Source organism: Colobus angolensis, unplaced genomic scaffold, assembly GCF_000951035.1.
Source record: "Colobus angolensis palliatus isolate OR3802 unplaced genomic scaffold, Cang.pa_1.0 Scaffold208, whole genome shotgun sequence".
Classification (NCBI taxonomy): domain Eukaryota; kingdom Metazoa; phylum Chordata; class Mammalia; order Primates; family Cercopithecidae; genus Colobus; species Colobus angolensis.
The window spans coordinates 3,331,115-3,348,718 of NW_012115244.1; positions in this window are offsets into that span (position 1 = coordinate 3,331,115).

Sequence of the window (17,604 nt, forward strand, 5' to 3'; positions counted from 1 at the left end):
GTTCACAGGAGGGGCAGGGGGTGCACAGAGGCTGGGAGGGGCAGGGGGTGCGCAGAGGCTGAGAAGCAGAGGGTGTTCACAGAGGCTGGGGGTCGTGCACAGAGGCTGAGAGGGGTGCGGGGTGCACAGAGGCTGAGAGAGGCAGGGTTTGCACAGAGGCTGAGGGTGTGGGCTTTCATTATTAAGACCTTATTCCCCCCTCTCAGAAAACAGCCCTGGCCTTCCCTTCCTCATTTCTGCTGAGAGGAAATTTCCTTGTCTATACCATCATTTTAAGAAAAAATTTCCAGTTAACATGAAAAATGAAAGACGTATTACACCTAGTTTCCCTTTTTGGGAAAAGTACACTCTGCAGTTACGCAAGGGAAACAATTAGGACTTAAAATTGACAGACATGACCTGAGATACGAAAAACATGGACTTGATTGACGAGAGTCTGGAAATGCTGATTGCCCGTCTGTCTGGGTTGTGCACCCAGCGTGTGTGACGGCGGCCCCTGCTGGTCATCCTCTGCCTCCCGACCCCACCCAGATCTCTCTGTGCCTGCATCGGGTCTGCAAGGAGCTCTTTTCTCTTGAGCCGATAAATGTCAAAGGCAAGGTAGAGCTAAGCCTGTGGAGGCAGAGAGGCCCCCCAGTCTCTGTGACCTGGACCTCTCTGAGCTGTGCTGTGAGTGTTACAGGCTGGCCTGTGGTCCCCGTCCCTACCCATCCTAGCTCAGTCCCTACCCATCGTAGCTCAGACCTAGATAGGAAGATTGATGTTTGTGAGTGTGATGCAGATGGAGAAAGAAAGGGAAGTAAACACAAAGTGTGTAGAAGCCCAGAGCGTGGGGACTCTACCCAGGCTAGGGACAGGGAAACTTTCAGGGAACTGGTGTGGAAGACAATCTTGAAAACTGAGTGGAAATGTACCATTTCTAAGGCTAGACCTAAAGACTGAATGAAGCCCGAAGGAAATTAGAGGAGGGACCTTGGCAAATGAAGCAGAAATAAAAGGCCGGGCACAGTGGCGCACGCCTGTAATCCCCACACTTTGGGAGGCCGAGTCAGGCGGATCACGAGGTCAGGAAATCGAGACCAGCCTGACCAACATGGTGAAACCCCATCTCTACTAAAAATACAAAAATTAGCTGGGTATGGTGGCGGGCGCCTATAATCCCAGTTACTTGGGAGGCTGAGGCAGGAGAACTGCTTGAATCTGAGAGGTGGAGGTTGCAGTGAGCCAAGATTGTGCCACTGCACTCTAGCCTGGGTGACAGAGCAAGACTCCATCACACACACACACACACACACACACACACACACACACACTCACAAAGCTAAACAGTCTTTCCATGTGATCCAGCAATCACAAGCCTCCATATTTCATCCAAATTCATTGAAAAGTTATGCCCACCCGAAAACCAGCGTACTGATGTTTATAGCAGCTTTATTCACAGTCACCAAAAGCTGGAAGCAACCAAGGCATCCTTCAGCCAATAAATGTGTAAACAAATTTCGGAGCATCCAGACAATGGAATATTATTCAGTCCTAAAAAGAAATGAGCTCTTGGGCCGGGCACGGGTGGCTCACGCCTGTCATCCCAGCACTTTGGGAGGCCGAGACGGGAGGATCACGAGGTCAGGAGATTGAGACCATCCTGGCTAACACGGTGAAACCCCATCTCTACTAAAAATACAAAAAATTAGCCAGGTGCAGTGGCGGGCACCTGTAGTTCCAGCTACTCAGGGAGCTGAGGCAGAAGAACAGAGTGAACCCGGGAGGCAGAGCTTGCAGTGAGCCGAGATTGTGCCACTACACTCCAGCCTGGGCGACAGAGCGAGACTCCGTCTCAAAAAAAAAAAAAAAAAGAAAAGAAAAGAAAGAAATGAGCTCTCAAGCCATAAAGAGACACAGAGGAAACTTAAATGCACGTTACTAAGTGAAAGAAGCCGGTCTAAAAAGTCTCCATGCTGTACGAGTCCAACTACATGACAAGCTGGAAATGGATACAGTAAAAGGATCAGAGCCCAGAGCTGTGGGAGGCCAAGATGGGCAGACCTCTTTAGGCCAAGAATTCAAGGCCAGCCTGGGCAACATGGTGAGACCCCATCTTTACAAAAATAATTTTTAAAAATTAGCCAGGTATAGTGGGGCATGTCTATAATCCCGGCTACTTGGAAGGCTGAGGCAGGAGGATCACCTGAGACCAGGAGTTCAAGGCTGCAGTGAGCTGTGATTGCACCTCTGCACTCTAGCCTGGACAACAGAGCGAGATCCCATCTCTTAAAAAATAAAATAATTATAAAATAGGATTAAGAGTTGTCGGAGGTTGGGGATTGGGAGAGGGCTGACTAAGAGAAAAACAGCATTTCATGGGCAGTGAAAACTATGCTGTCTGACCCTACAGTGACGGGCACACGCCATATGCATTTGTCAAAACCCATAGAATGCACAAGACCAAGGGTGAATGCTCGTGTAAACAATGAACTCTGGGTGAGGAAGTTTCAATACAGGTGCAGCAATCACAGTGAAAATGTACAAACTACCATGGTCGGGGATGTTGATCGTGAGGGAGGCTCTGGATATCTGGCGGCACAGAAGAAAGGGGAACTCTCTGTACCATCAGTTTCATTTTGCCATGAACCTAAAACTGCTCTAAAAATTAGTCTTAAAAGAAAAAAAGACAAGTGAGGCATGTGGAAGCAAAGCATGTGAAATTCACATGTTTCCAACAAGGAAGGTTCTCAGCCTCTTCTATGTTGCATTTTCCCGGATGCTCCTGCCTCCCCGTATCTGAATGTCCAGGTGCAGTACCTGCTCAGGTGCGGTACCTGATGTGCAGTAGGATAGCAGGAGCCCAGCATGTATTTGGTGTCAAATGCATGGAGGATTGAGCAGGGGCCTCAGGTCCTCCGAGGAGAGAGTGGCCCGGTCTCTCCATGGGGCAGGCAGAGTGGATGACAACCGCTGATCACACAGCAGAAGCCACGCCAGCCAGGACGTTCCTGCTGAACAAGGTCGGCTGCCTTAAGGAGGAGACAGAGGAGGGACTCCTCGGGAAAAGGCAGGTGCATAGGAGCGGGGAGCAGCATTTCTAAGGCCTCGCGGTCAGACATCTCTCTCCTTATCTGCCTTGAAGACAAATGACCCTTTCTGCTTCGAATGCCATTTCCAGAATGCACTTCAACGGCAATAAGTTAAAATATACCTTGTTAAAGGAGAGGGAGTTTTTGAGGCATTGTGTGCCCTGGGGCTACTGCCAATGTGGGTTTTGAAGTCTTTTATACTTATATCAGTCCGACCATCATAAAATAACCATGGGAACAAGGCAGAAAGCGAAGCCGAGTGGGTCTGATAGAAACGAGCCTCGTGGGAGAGGAGGGAAGAGGGGATGTCAGTGTTGGTCTTCTACTCTGACACCAACTTTACTCGGAATCTTGCCAGGTAGGTAAATGTCCAGCAAAGCGAAACTGCTCTCAAGGCCCCCAAGAAGTAGCAATACGAATTGTGTAGGGCATTTAGAAGCATTTCTCACCAAATACACTGTGTACTGGAGGCACAGGACACTCTGTGGCCGTGGGGAGTGCCCTAGTCAATGCAGAAGCTAAGTCAATTTTAGCTGCTCTTTAAGGACAGGCCTTGACATCCTGTGGCGCTCGGTTCAGGCTCCATCACCTGCAGTTGTCTAAGCCCACACGGAGCCAGGGAGTCAGGTCAGGTGCATGAACTCACTGTCAGGGCAAAATACTCTGTAACGAGGCCCCGGGGCAGTGCCAGGGCAGCGCAGTCAGGCATGGGTCTTCTGCAGGCTCTCACACAACAGGTGGCCAGGGCCACAGGAGAACTGAGTGCCTGAGGACCTGGGGGAGGGTTAGTGTCTGGTCAGGGACCGGGTCACTCGTCTGCTGCTGAAGGTCTCCTGGCACACCAGGAAGGGAGTTGCTCTGCGCCCTGCAATCTCCCACATCAAAACTCAATACCCTCTGGCCCCAGAACTCATGACTTCTCAGGGCAATACATGGCTCTACATTTCCCCTCTTATTTATTTATTTATTTTTGAGACGGAGTCTCACTCTGTCACCAGGCACGATCTCAGCTCACTGCAACTTCTACCTCCCCAGTTCAAGCAATTCTCCTGCTTCAGCCTCCCAAATAGCTGGGACTACAGCCACGTCCCACCACGCCCGGCTAATTTTTGTATTTTCAGTAGGGACGGAGTTTCGCCATGTTGACCCGGCTGGTCTCGAACTCTTGACTTCAGGTGATCCACCTGCCTAGGCCTCCCTCCCCTCTTATTTTTTAAAATAACGGGCTTTCTTTATAAAATAATACATTTTCAGACTGGGCATGGTGGCTCATGCCTGTGATCCCAACACTTTGGGAGGCCGAGGTGGGTGGATCACCTGAGGTCAGGAGTTCAAGACTAGCCTGGTCAACATGATGAAATCCGGTCTCTACTAAAAATACAAAAATTAACTAGGTGTGGTGGTGGGCGCCTGTACTCAGGAGGCTGAGGCAGGAGAGTTGCTTAAGCCCAGGAAGTGGAGTTTGCAGTGAGCTGAGATCGCGCAGTTGCTCTCCAGTCTGGGTGACAGAGCAAGACTCCACCTCAAAAAAACCATAATAAATAAATACATAAAATAGTACATTTTCAGTATAAAAAAGGTGAAATGCACATAAATCCAAATAAGAACGTAAATGTCTCCCACCCAGCATCAGTCACTATTGATGCTTAGTCTGTATTGAGGATCCCTGGGCGAGTTCACTAAACTTTCCGGACCTCGGCATCACAGACACGTGGGGCAGATACTTTGTGGAGGCAGCTGTCCTGGGCCTAGGAGGATTCTGAGCAGCATCCCTGGTCTCTATCCGGTGTCCACCACCAGAGGCCAGTAGCACCTCCACCAGGTGTGACCATCAGAAATGTCTCCAGACATTGCCAGTGTTCCCTGGGGAGTCAAATCGGCATACTCTTGTGCTTTCTGTCACTTACAACCAACAAGGCCTGGTTCATTCCAGGAACTCTGGCCTGGCACGTTTAGGTAATTGCCCGAGAGGGTCTGTAAGCAGGAGGGGCTGGCGGTTGGGGATGGCGGACAAGCCCTTGCTGCTGCGGACAAGCCCTTGCTGCTGCTCCCGTCAAGTGAACAGGAAATGAATGCAGAGTTGACGGAAAACGAAAACGACAGATTTAGGGAGCAGATGGCTTGAACTATTTGGATTCTGCCATTCATCTGCCTGATGCAGCCCAAGAACACACCAAATAGGAGGGTTTAATTAGCAAATGCTTAACAAGCCAGCACTTGGTGATGCTGGGAAGAAGGATGAGCTTTGGTGCCGCTCCTTGTCCCGGATGGGGCCCTTCACGCTGTGTGGCCATGGGCAGGTCGCTCACCTGGAGCTTGACGGTTACTTCACCTTGTTCTTGGGCAGGTCACTTTATCTCAAAGGGCCCTGGTCTCCTCTGCTGTGACACAGGGATCCTCTCATTCAAGGCCATTGCAAGAATTCATGAAAGGATAGAAAGTGCCCAGGCCAGGGCCCAGTGCAAAGCAGAAGTGGAAGACATCAGCACTGATGGTGTCACCATCATCATTATTATCAATTTCCAATCACGTTAATAGCACGAAAACACAAGGTAACCCGGGGAACCTCCTCAGCACCCCCACAGCTCTGCCGGCTCCATAACCGTGCCTGCTGCCGAGAGGGCATTTGGGCGTCAGTGTGTCAAAATTCTGCACATTTGGGGTTCAAATGAAAACAAATGCATATTTTGGTCTTGACAATGTCTTTGAAAAAAAGAAGAGAAAAACTGCATGAGGCCTGAGGTTCCACTCAGAGGGAGCTGGCAACCTTCCCCTGGCCAAGCAGCTCCCTACCCAATGCAGCACTTTGGGAGGTCAACCACAGAGGGCCAGGGAGCTGACCAGCACCTGGCGAGCACCTACCTTCCAATCACGTGGAATTCTGCTGGTCTGGAGCCCTGTGCCAGCCGCGTGGAGAATGCAGGGACAAACGCCGTCCCCAGGGTGCTCTGAGCTGCACTTCAGAGAGAGCAGCCCTGGGGAAGAAGAGGCACCGCTTCTTCCAGCCACAGACACCAGCTCTGCACTGCTCCTCAGAGCGCGTCCAGCACCGAACGACCTACCGCGTGGCATCACAGTGCTGTCACCAGGACCCTGTGCATGCTGTATTAATTCAGGCTGCCTTAACCTGGCGCCACCGGGCAGCACAGACAACAGGGACTCACTGTCTGACAGTTTTGGAGGCTGAAAGTCAGAGTCCAGGGAGTGGGCAGGGTTGATTTCTCCTGAGGCCTCCTTGGTTTGTAGATGTCGCCTTCTCCCTGTGTCCACACACAGGCCACCTTTTGTGTGTCTGTCTCCTAATCTTTTCTTCTTATGAGGATTCCAGGCAGACTGGACCAAGGCCCACCCTAACAACCTCATTTAACCTCAATCACACGTTATGTGAGGCCGCTTTTGTAATGCTATGAAGGAATACCTGAGACTAGGTAATGTATAGAGAAAAGAGGTTGAACTGGCCCACGATCTGCTGGCTGAACATGCATGGCACCGGCATCTGCTCCTGGTGAGGCCTCAGGGAGCTCCCGCTCATGGCAGAAGCCAAGCGGAAGCCAGTACATCACATAGCAAGAACCAGAGAGGGGAGGGAGGCACCACACTCTTGGAAACAACCAGAGCTCACGTGAACTAAGAGCCAGAACTCGCTAATGACTGCGAGGGCAGCACAGAGCTGTTCATGAGGGATCGGCCTCCATGACCCCATCACCTCCCTCCCAATAGCCGATTCACCAGGATACCGAGACCGAGAGATGTTAACAATAAGTGGCGTGGCGTGGAAGCCCCATCTCAACACTGGGAATCTCATTTCAACATGAGACTTGGAGGGGACAAACATCCCTCCATATCACCCCGGTAAAGACCCTGTCTCCAGACACAGTCACCTTCTGAGGTCCTGGCGGTTATGAATTTTGGGTGACATAGTTTAGTTCATAACAGGTGGGTTTATGATTCCAAATTTAGGAGGCAGAAACAGCCTCATGCTTCCAGGCCACGCCTCTTATTGTTAACATCTCTCGGTCTCGGTATCCTGGGCTGTCAAAACCATTCATCCAGCTAGGACGTGTTGCAATCACGCAGTGCAGTGGCCATTGGGCAGAATCCCTGCCCACGGAGCTTGCACTCTCCTGGGGTTAATACGGTCTTCCTCATAAGATGACCAGGCTCCTGTGCTCAGGGTAATGTTTGTGAGCTCTCAGGGGCACTGGCCGACTGAGCCTCTCCCTCACCTGTCTTCCAGACAGATTCCCAGCCACAGCCTGATGCCCCGTCTCCATGGGGGCCCGGGGAGTTCCACATGCTACAAAGTTACAGCTTGAGGGCAAGGTATCAGAAAAGCATAGGGCCTTCCTTGAACTTCAGAAGCAGGAGGCGTCTCGCTATCAGAACTGAGGAGGTCCCTGCAGAGGCAGGTCCAGGTGTATGAGGACACAGAGCAGTATCAGCCAATTCTCCCAAGAGGTCAGGAAAGACTCCAGGCTGTCAACATGGAAGTGGTCCACAGAGATAGGGATGGGCATGGTCACCTAAGACGTTCAGGCCACCACGAGTCTTTGTCCATCTGAGCTCCAGAGGCGGCAGCTATCTCTGTAGTTGTATTAGTTCATTCTCAAATTGCTGTAAAGAACTACCTGAGTCTCCGTCATTTATAAAGAAAAGAGGTGTACAGCTGGTACAGCTGGGGAGGCCTCAGGAACCTTTTTTTTTTTCTTTTCTTTTTTTTGTTTTCGAGATGGAGTCTCACTCTGTCACCCAGGCTGGAGTGCAATGGCGCAATGTCGGCTCACTGCAACCTCCACCTCCTGGGTATAAGCGATTCTCATGCCTCAGCCTCCCAAGTAGCTGGGATTACAGGCACACACCACCATGCCTGGCTAATTTTCGTATTTTTAGTAGAGACAGGGTTTCGCCATGATGGTCTCGAACTCCTGACCTCGTGATCCGGCCACCTCGGCCTCCCAAAGTACTGGGATTACAGGTGTGAGCCGCCCCACCCGGCCTGGTTTATTTTTCCCTTTCTGTTCTGTCTTTTGTTGCAGGCATCACAGCTGGAAACTCAGATGGGTAGAGGGAAGATTATTCTTTTTCCTAAAATCTCATGTCTTGTCCGCAGCCCATGGTTAGGCCCGAGTTGCTCAATGAGTGAAGGAAGGACTGAAACACTGGCTGTTCAACCGGGCCATCGGCAGCCCACGTGGCCCCTTCCCTGGCCATGGTTTCTGAAATGCTCCGTCTTTAGAGACGACCCTCAGTGCTTTCATTTCCTTCGGGTGACGGCTCTTTCATCCCCTCCGTGGGCTCAGTGTCACACGACTGCACGTTTGCTCTGCTGGGCAATTAGGTGTGAGGGTTTCTAATTGCATCACTTTATGTCTGACATGAATCAGCGCCTGATGGCTCCTAATGGGGTAAGTTTCTCAATGACTCAAGCGCCGCTTCCATTTCCACTGGAAATCCGATTACTCATGGCATTTTCCTTTGGATTAATCTGGAATTTTAATTTCAACAAGGGGATCCATCAAAGAATGATATCTATTCAATACAAATTAATCCAATTGGTTACCATAATGTGAAAATTAACACGGTGCCCAGAGTGCTTGTTCCACACGTTGGTCAAAGAGAGTGGGTGGATCGAAACAGCGTCACCTGCACCAAGGGCGTTCCCCTCGCTTCATTGTTACAAATCTGGCAGCCCCCTCAGCCTGCAGGGATGGCCCAGAGTTGAACAAGGACTCAATTTTGTGTGGTGGGCAAATCACCACGTCTTCTCAATTGTTCTGGGGGAAGAAATCCATATGGACCGTGTGTTTACCTGACTATTTATCAAATGCCCCAGGCTGAGGATTTCCTAAGGGAAACCTGGGTCTTCTCGCCTGAACCCACAGCTGAGGCCAGGCCCTGTACATGGTGCCCAGTGAACGTTGCACCGATGAAGGGGTTTTAATTCATAAGCGATGGTGTAGTTTGGCTTACAGGCCTGGCGTTCTGCTCAGACCCTCTGAGGCCCCCTTTCCCAGCATTCTGGGCCCAGTGACTCCCCTCCCAGCTGGAGGGTGAGAGCCAGGTGAGCAGGGCTGGCAGGAGCGTGAGGAAGTTTTACACTGGTTTTATATTTTCCTCTGAGTTGGTTAGGAAGTTCCTTTCTGGAGGGTGGCTGTGAACTCTAGCCCTGCCTTGATGGAGCTTGAGGGCAGGTGGCTGTGGGTATCACGGTGCATCTCTCAGGGATCCTTCTTTATCCTGACAGACAGTCTGATGCCTCAGTGTCTGACTGTGACCAGGTGTCCCTCTCCCAGGAAACTTGTTTACCCTGGCAGACGCCCTGTGGCTCTTGTCGGACCTGAGTCCAGTTTATTCCCACCAAGACAGATACTCCCCAGGAGAGCCCTGGCCGGGAGAGAGTTAGGTCTGGGTGCGTTGGTCAGGTGGGCCATGGGGGAGACAGCACAACAGAACACACAAAATAACAGAAGAGGTTTATCACCCCCAGGTCCACAGAGAAGAGGGTCCCGCAAGGAACCATGGGAAGTCTGGAGACAGCAGCGAGTTTAATCAGCAGGTGGTGGGGGATGGAGAGGGAAAGAGAGAGACCTGCGAGACTAAAGCATTGATAGGAACCCGGGCAGGTTTCCCATCGGGAGTTCTAATTGGTGGGTTTGGAGCAGGCAGGGGTTCTGTGGGATCATGCAGTGGCAGGTGGGGGTCACTGCTGCATAGACCTGCGCAATGCATATGGGGGTGGGGGACACTGCTGTGTAGACCTGCACAGTCGATGCAGGGGTGGGGGTCCTTGGGTTATATCCAGCTGTCCCGTAGGGCAGGGCCCCCTGGCAGGTGGTGGTATAAGGCCAACATCTGCATCGACTGCCTTGAGGAACTGGGAGGAGGTGGAGAACTGGGAACCCAGGGCAAGGGTGACTGAGCTTTTCTTCTAGTGTGAGAATTAAACCTCTATTTAGAATGCATGCTTAGACAAGGTAAAATCACAAGAATTCACTGCAGTTGGCGTCATCGGATCAACTTTCCTAAAGAGCTGAATGGACGGTGGCTTGCTTACAAGAGCCCTGGGAGGCTGGAGGACAGATGAGGGTGGCTCGGCTAGGTGTTGGCAGGACAATGGTGTGAGAAGGAGCAGGATCTGGCCAATGCTTCGGGACAGTGCCGTCAGCATTGCTGCTGGATTCAACATGAGTGAGAAACGGGGAGGAGACAGCCAACCCCCAGGTTTGCTTCTCAGAGCTGAGTGGAGAAGTCTGAAAGGAGAGTGGGTTTCGTCTGGGCAGGATCGTGGCCTCACCGAGCATGCCTTCAGCAGGATGGGCAGATTCTGCGGCAGAAATGGACAACTCAGCATGTCAGCGCCAGTGTGACAAGACTTACTCCTCCCCACGATGTCCACTGGGGCTGGTCTGCCTTCACCTCTTGCCCTCCAGAGTCAAGGTCCCCGAGGTCCCACTGCAGGGGAAGCCATGGGGGAGGAGCGGCTCCTGACTCCCTTACGGCAAAGAAGATTGGGACCCGCAGGTGGCACCTGGGCCATTTGCTGAGTGCCCTGGGCTCACTATGGGCTTGCCCTGCCAGTCTGCAAACATGCCCAGTGGTGTGAAAGCCCCCAGCCCAGGACAGGGGAGTGCTGCAGGGATCTCGTGTGTCAACTGAAGAACCATGAGGTTCAGAGATTTGGAAGGGAAAGCTTTCTTTCTCATAAAGGGCTGCAGCCTGCCGGTGGCCATCCACGGGGTGGGAAGCGTGGCCTCTGACATAAGCTGGAAACAGGCACTTGGAGGGAGGGAAGCATAAGACAGGAATGTATGGTGAGTGGGGAGACTGAACACGCATATTCAATAAGCTATGAGAGGAGCCATGAATATTTATGAGAGCAGGAGATACATGCCCATGCCCATTCAAGCTTCATACCTCTTCATGGGTCACATGTTCAACAACTCGCAGCATTAACATGACCCGAAGGTGGAGATTATGGCAAATGTCAAAAGGTGAAACACAGCACACAGAAACTGTCACTGGGCATCCCCTGAAGACCGGCCCGAGCCCCTCCGTGACTGCTGGTCTCTCGTCAGGAAGGGGTGCGTTGTGAAACGGGCCAGCTGTCACATCTGCAAAGAGGGGGAGGAGCTCAGGCACAGACTCAGAGGATTGGCTAAAGGTGATGAAAGAAGGAGTCGTCCGTTCCTTGGGAAGAGTCATCAAGAGATCGTTTCTGCTTACTCCTTAGGAAATCATTCTGGTTAAAGGTTAATGAAGAAGAGACACACTTTGGCCTAACAGACCTCCTGTCTCTTCCTGGCTGGGAACTCAGTTTTTAAGGTTTCCCTGGGGACTCCTCGGCCAAGAGGGGGGTCTGTTCGGTCAGTTGAGGGGTTTAGGATTTTATTTCCATTTATCAACTCGGAGTGACTAGGATATGTGGAGCCTGAGGACGGCACCCAGGGGTCAGCATCAAGGAGGGAAGCCCATGGACCAGGCCCAGGGCATCAGTGTCCAGGGCTTAGAGAGGTGAGAAGGAAGCAGCAATGGTGGCTGGGGAGGAGCAGGTGGGCAGGCGAGAAGAGAGTGGGAGATGGCAGGACAGCTATTGCAGGAAGGCCCCTGCCTGGCAAATATCACTCTCATGATCTCAGGGCCTCAACTGCATTATGACATTGAATTTGTCCTCTACTGTCACCGTCTTTTAATATGGGCATTTAAAGCCTTATTTACTTGGTTCTTAACATCCTAGAGATCAAGGAGCTTGGACTGTCCAGCAGCCATGGCGAAAGCCCTGGATCTGCCTGAACCTCAGTGGCCTTGGGCAAGTCACCTCCTCTCTCAGCCTACACTCAACTCCAGGGCACACCCTCTCAGCAGGCACCCCAGGCTAGCAGTAGAATTCACAACCCAGCAAGTGGCAAAAGTCTTTTGTTAACTGGAAAACCCTTTGCAAATATGAGCTGCTATTATTCTATTCCTTCCCCTGGCACCGAGAAGAACTTTGCAGAAACCACATAAAATGCTAAAATAAATGAGGTTTTCTCCTGCCCTTCCATAAGCGAACAGAGTGTAATTGAATTTCTGGACTTTGCCCCCAGCTGTTTTGAGTGTAGGTTCCTTTCGAGTCCCTTCATTATTGTGGAAACATTTGACCCATCATCCTTTAAGTTTATAGAGGGATCCCTCAGGACAAGGCATTCCTACTGGCATTATTTTGATTGGCCTTCATAAGATGTCCTGAGTGCACAGCCTGGTGCTATTTTGGGGACAGCTCAGGATGCTGAGGAGCCCCATCCTGGGCGGGGTTAAGATACTAGACCTGTCATTCGTGCCGGTAGTTCCTCTGGGTTTGGAAGGTCATTCTGTGAACAGCCTGGAGGGTGATATACAGGTGAACTTCGAGACACTAGGTCTGAAGACAGGGAAGGCATCACAGCACCCCCTGCATGGATCAGTGTCCCAGAGGGGGCTGTGGGCTCTCCTGCTGAGATCCATAAGGTGACCAGTTTTTCCCGCTTCTCCCACACGCTGGGATATTTCATATTCTGGTGTGGACATCTGAAGTATAGTGATGAGTTTAAAGCCAGAAGTGTTCTCTGCAATGTTTGTATCTTCAGCTGATGGTTGTCCGTGTGTGCAACAGCCTTGTGGATAAACATCCTGGCACAGCAGAACTGGAGGGACCCTCAGAGGCCTTCCAGGTCCAAATTACAACCCTCATATGTCAGGCAGGGCTTGAATTCCCCCAGAGAGGGAAAAACGGAGCCCCAGGACAGCCAGCAGGAGAGAGGCCAAGCCACAGGGTGAACCTGCCCTCAGCCAGCCACCTGCCTGCCTCACTGTGGGAATGGTGATTAAGTACACAAATCAGGGACCCTCCAAAGCCATATTCATGGTCTGTCCAAGTGAAAATAAATAACAAAGAACGTGGGGCTTGAAGAAGGGAGGTCCATGTTCATTATTTTTTCAACTGCTCGGCCTACGTAGAGCTCCCACTCTCCCAAGTGCAAAAACGAAAAGCAAAACCTGGAGGCACTTCTTGCCACACAAAGGGCTCATGGCAGGGTAATTTTTTTTCCCACTTCTACCCCCTAACTAGAATCAAGCAGAAAGTCCCAGAGAAAAATTGAAGGAGAGAACAGCAGACCCCAGGATCACCTGCAACGTCTGCAATGTTGCAATTTAAAGCAATTTTGCCAAGTGAGCCAAACAATCAGGGAAGACCAGCTGAGGGTGGGTGGTTGAAAAGGTTTTATAAAAAAAAAAAAAAAAAAAATTCCTTGGGCAAATGATTCACACCCTATCAACATGACTTATTTTCAGTTCGATATTCCCCAGCGGCCATTCTTCATTCATGGAAAGGAGGAGAGAGTTGGCAACAGCCCAGAGATCTCACCAAGCATTTTCTCTATTGATTTTTTTTGGAACTCATTGACTAATGGGGCCATTTGGCATCAGGATCATGGAGAATCGGAGAGAATCTCAAGTCTGGTGTTGACTTGGGAGCTGAAATGTCTATTCCTGGAAGAGGGATGGGGAAGTGTCCAAGTTGATGTCTTCTTCATGCAGAGAACCACTCAATCCAGGTAGAATGCCTCACCCCACACCTAGTGCGTGACTCATGGGAGCATTTTAGAACTATCTTGCTGTGGTTTATTAACAATAGGTATTTGATCTTTGTCCTTGGTTCCCGGCAGAGAGCACCTAAAGCCCTTGGAATTTCCTGAGTGACAGGAGTGTCTTTTGTTACTCATATTCATATCAGAGTTTTTGCTAATAAGGTGACAAAGGATGGGACTCCTAGATGGCATCAGGATGGGCTGGTCACCAGGAAGATCAAGGAATTAGAAGTGGGGGAAATCTTTCAGCCCCACCCTTCCCACCCTCTCTGCAGTGCCCCTTCACTCCCAGGGGAAGGAGGCTGGAGATTGAACTCTATAAAAGCAATTTTTTTTTCTTTTTTCATTTAATAAAGAAAACTAATTTTGTAAAACTAATATTTTTCTGATGGAAATTTGTTTTTCTGGTTGACAAAAGTTGTATGTATTTGTGAACCCTGAATATCTGAGACAGGTCTTGGTTACTTTCGAAAGTCCATTTTGCCAAGGTTAAGAATGCACACCCATGACAGCCTCAGGAGGTCCTGAGACATGTGCCCAAGATGGTCAGGGCACAGCTTGGTTTTATACATTTTAGGGAGACATGAGTTAGCAATCAACATATGTAAGATGAGTATTGGTTCCATCCAGAAAGGCAGGACCATTCAAAGCAGGGAGGGGGCTTCCAGGTCACAGGTAGATGAGCGAAGGTTACATTCTTTTGAGTTTCTGATTAGCCTTTCCAAAGGAGGTAATCAGATGTGCATTTATTTCAGTGAGCAGAGGGATGACTTTGAATAGAATAGGAGGCAGGTTTGCCCTTAGCAGTTCCAAGATTGCCTTTTCCCATCAGCTTAGTGATCTGGGGGCCCCACATTTATTTTCCTTTCACATTTCCCCTTTTTTCTTTTTAAACTCTTTTGGAGAAAGCATTTTAGAAGAAAATGAGTCTCTGATCTCAGGCTTCATCTGATCTCTCATGGCTAGGACAGTTTACTCCTACATGGGTAGGTTTCAAGTTATTAGAAAAGCTCATTTTTAGCAGGTGGTGAAGTCTCATGTCCTACAAAGAGAAAATAGGGGGAGGAAAGGAGAAAAACAACAACAAACAAAAGAGTAATCCCAGAAAACTGATATAGGCCACATTACTCTGAAGTTTGTAATAATCAGCAGGCATGTATGAAAGTGACTTATGTATGTAAATAAGTTGCTGTTATTTTCTTCTGAAGTTTACATTGTTTGGCTTCAGTTCAAGGGACTTTAAGAAAGCACAGCCTAGTTTTCATTGATTTCAAGTTAGGAAAAATGGAGGAAAAAGGAAAAAAAGAAGAAAAAAATGAAAATATTATTTTGGAGATTTGTAGCCAGGAAAAATTGGAATTCAGTCCAAACTGTATAAAATAATAGAAATTGAAAAACATATGGCAAGACTAGAGTTTAACAACAGGTGTACTACAGTTTTTGAAACAAAATTTTTCTCTCTCCAGTTTCCCATTTTTACTAAAGACAAATCATGGTAGGATTGATGTTCTTTATTATACTTGGCCAGATTATTTGTATAAAGTGCAGCAAGAATAATTATTTTTCACATAGCCTTTTTAAATTGGTTTTGATGGAACTTTGTTCTAAAGAAGGAATCTCAGATATGATTCTTTTTTTAAAGCTGAGCTCAGCCATGGCTTTCTACCATCAAATACCTATGAGTTGGGTAAATTCCTCTCCTCTTGGGGTCCCTAGATAACTTAGGGCTCCTGGGCCTGTCACAAAGTGACATTCTTTACTTACCACAGGTTAGGAACCCTGTACAGGGACTGTGTAGACAAGGTATGCAGCCAGTTTCTCCAAGGGGTTTTTGTTGGCTCTGTAAGTCAAATTTGATTCCTTGAAAGAAAGCACACCATTCCAGTCACAGCCTTGGTAAAATAACCAGTTTCTCCAGTGGTGTCCTGTTGCAAAAGAAAGCACTCTTACTGCACTTATGCAAATAACTATATTGCCATAAGTTAGGAATACTCACAAATAGTTTCAAAATTCCGGAGAAATCAGGTAGAGAGAAACAAATATGCTCCAAATTTTTTTCACAGGAGTATACTTTACTCAATTGTCATATGCTGTAAACAGTACAAAAAAAAGGTTTCTTGACTCAGAAAAACAAAACAAAAGGATTAGCCACATTTTAAGCAAAAAAGTCAATAGATCACTTTAGAGTTTATAACTCTAACAGTTTATAGCTGGTTACAAAACCACCTTTGAAAGAGAACCAAAACAAGGCAACAACTGTCTATGGATGACAAAAAATTTTAGGAAACCCATAGCCAAAGAAACAATGTGTTATCTCTGTAACAAGGAAATGTGTTACCTCTGTGGCACACAATAGTTTAACATAACAGTTATAATCGCTACTGATAACATACACTAAGTCATATCGAAATTATAGGAGTTTCCCGTAATTTTGGAACACATGCTAATAACATATTTATACAAATACAGCCCAAAGAAAGCCAAACACCATTTCATATTTGACAATGCTTCCTGTATCATTTTTATACCAAATAAGCCAAATATATTAATTTTGGACTTTAGGGAACCTAATATCTTAAAGGATTAACTAGGTCAGAAAAAGACATAATTTGGCTAGGCATGGTGGCTCAAGCCTGTAATCCCAGCACTTTGGAAGGCTGAGGTGGGCAGATCACTTGAGGTCAGGAGTCAAGATCAGGTTGACCTGATCCCATCTCTATTAAAAATACAAAAATTGGCTGGGCTTGCTGGTGTATACCTGTAATCCCAGCTACTCAGGAGGCTGAGGCAGGAGAATCACTTGAACCCAGGAGGCAGAGGTTGCAGTGAGCTGAGATTACGCTACCACACTCCAGTCTGGGTGACAGAGGAAGACTCTGTCTCAAAAAAAATAAGAAAAGAAAAAGACATAATTTATAATTTGATATTGAAAAGTTTGTCAAATATCAAAGGTTTAAAACACTTGATATCACAAAATAGGATCACAGGTCATTATAAAATAAATCATTGATTTAACCAAAGTGATAACTCAAGGATTTCAAAAAAAGGTGAAAACATTCATTTTCTGAGAGAGGAGACTTAATTTTCCAAACAATAAGCCCTAATAAAAGTAGCATGATGACAATTAAATTTGTTTTCAAAATTTTATAAAGTCTATAAAATTTTAATCATCTTGACTGTAAGATATAATTTCAATAAGCCTTTTATAACTTTTATAACGGAGTTGGTTAATGCTTCAAGAAAACCTTGTTAATCTGACACAGTGGCCCATATGCTGATCTTGTATCAGTGTACCTTTGACATCAATGGTTAATTTATAGAGAAACTGAACTTATTTTATCTCTCAAAATCAGCCCTTACAATCTCACGTGCCCACCTCTCCTGCAATAGTCCCTGCCTTGAGGAGTTGAATAGCTTTAATTTCGGGCCCTGCATCTCACAAACCCAGCTTACTTTGATTGGCATGTGCTACAGGGTCTGTAGACGAGGCTTTAACTACTGTCAATGTTAAGATTTAGCAGGACTTGGTGTCCTTCTAGACCCAGGAGTCAAAACCTTGTAACTTAATGGCACAATGGACTTTAAATTGACTTTTAAAATGGACTTTAAAAGCACACACAGTAAGTTACACACATGTAATAACCTTAATTTTAAAAAAGTAATCTCATTTTTTTCTAAGTAAACCAAAACTTAATAATAATGTCATGGGAATAATTTTAATAAAACATAAAATCTATTACAATATATTAAATCAATGCCTTAAGAAAATTTCATTGTCTAACCAGTTCTTTAGTATCTAAGTGTATTTTTTACATTAAACTCAGTTTCTAGAAAGACCATTATAATTTCCTTTTAATTGCGGACAACTTGATAATAGAAAATAAAAAGTTTTTTTATTCTTTATAAATCCTCTTATTGTGACCATTCAT